Genomic DNA, 2,269 nt, shown 5'->3' with positions numbered 1-2,269 from the left:
TTTTCTTCTTGTTCTTTTTTAATGCAAAATGAATGAAAAAAGATTGAAAAAAAAGAGTTTGAAAGAACTTTTAAAATGGATCGCTGAAAGAAAAAAAAAGAAGAACGAACCAAGACAGTCAGAGACCTATTTTGATAGTATTCAAAATTGGACAAATACAAAAAACAAGTTACTAAAAACAAGTGTACAAACAACCAAAATAAAACTAGACAATAAGAAATTAACTGATTTGAAACAAGACAGTCTTTGATAAATGTGAACTGTTTCATTATAAAAGAATAACCAAATAAGGTGAAGACATGTCTTATCTATATTTCATTCTACATATTGAAGAAATTCACATGAAATGATGCTTATCTGAATGAATGAACTTAGTTTTTAAAAGGAACAGTAGAAGTAAATTGGTCAATCCTACTTATCACATACGAACTATTGTTTCAAATTCCTCAAGCAAAGTTCACCTTAGATGCATTTTACCATTCTCTTTAGTTCTTTTACTTCTTACTTTTTCATGTATTTATTTCCCCTGGCTTTCAAATGTTTAGATAGGTCAAGCTAGAAAAGTACTTTGGGAATAGGAAATTCATAAAGTGTTATTTTAATTTTTTTTGTACCTAGTCAATACTACTGCTAGTCCCAGAAGGTAGCATCAGCTCAGTAGCCAGTATTTAGGTACTGACATGATTAACTTCTTTAGTTAATTTTGAAATTATAAAGAAACTAAGACTCCAGCTCCATCAGGCAGAGTTGAGTTTAGATGGATTTACAGGCGCAGATCCAGAGGGGGGGGGGGGGTTCCGGGGGTTGGAACCCCCCTTTTTTTGGACGATCAATGCATTTGAATGGGGACATGTAATTGGAACCCCCCCTTTGTCCTGGGTTAGGAACCCCCCCTTTTTAAAATGGCTGGATCCGCCCCTGATTTAGGCTATTCTACTTGTATCCTATTTGTTCATATCAATGTTCCAGTTCTTATACATAATTTGATTTCAAATTTCAGGGTTAAAGTTTTTCTGATGAAGGAAGATGTCAAAAATTTGCTTTGGGTGCACCAAATTATTTAAGTGTGTATCATTTCGGATCATGTGTGTTAATTTTTATGCCCCTGCAGTGGCAGAGGGGGCATTAAGTTTTACCCTTGTGCGACAGATGGTATGTCCCAAAATTTGTTTCCGTTCTCTTACTTGACACAATACTTAATACCACACAAACTCAGATCAAGTACAAATTTGGGTAGCATCACTTTCACTGTTCTTGACTTATCTCCCTTTATAATGTTGTATGCAAGCAGGGGCATCATCTGTCCATCTATTTTTATTAATTTCTGCATTGGTGTGTCAAGGAATAGAAGTTCTTTCACAATATAAGTTCCAAATGGAAACAATATTCTGGAATAAATATTACAGTAAATGTTCCTAACGGAATAAATAGTATAGAATATTTGTTCCAACAGGAACAGGTATTATGACATTGTTTATAACAAAGTTTCCATTGGAATTTCTGTTAGGTGGAACAAATATACTTTGACAGGTGCAGGCTTGTATACAATGCTCAGCCAGGTTATCAAAATGATGTATGCTGATAAGATATTAATCTCACAAAGAAACCTGTAGTTTCAGGTGAAATGGTTTGTCTTGCATGATGTACCCCTGAATCACAATTACAATCAATTATTTTTATTCAAGCTTAATGTCTTCAACCTATAAGGGATAGATCTATACAGAAATATAGCCCAGCTGACTGATAATTTTTGGTACAGACATTTTCCTGCAAAACAAACAGACATACCGGTACTAGACGAAAATGTTAAAAAATGGGGTATAGCAGTCAATATTGTATTATAATCTTAATCACTATTAAAAAAGAAATAACTATTTCAACAAATATCAAGTTTTAGGAAGGGAAAATTCATACTTAGTAAAAAGAACCAGTGAGTTTGATTCAAACTAAACCTTATCTGAACTTGGCATAATTTTACAGATATAAAAAACATTTATTTAGATACAGTTGTCATGGGAACCCAACTGTGCTCCTCTCCCTGCTGCCTTGTTCCTTTATGCTTTTGAGACAAACTATAGAACTATTATAATACTTCTAAGGATAGGACTTTATACAGCAGCTGCTTAGAAGAATGAAAAGAAGGGACCCCTTGCATCAAATACTAGAACTCCATTCTATCATATCTTCACTACATTTAGAAACTGAGACAGCGAGTACTAGTAAGAAGAAATGGATCGTACATAGTCGTCGTTCATCATTAACTTTTACA

This window comes from Mytilus edulis, chromosome 6 (assembly GCF_963676685.1).
Source record: "Mytilus edulis chromosome 6, xbMytEdul2.2, whole genome shotgun sequence".
Lineage (NCBI taxonomy): Eukaryota > Metazoa > Mollusca > Bivalvia > Mytilida > Mytilidae > Mytilus > Mytilus edulis.
Note: the sequence above shows the minus strand (reverse complement) of the source record.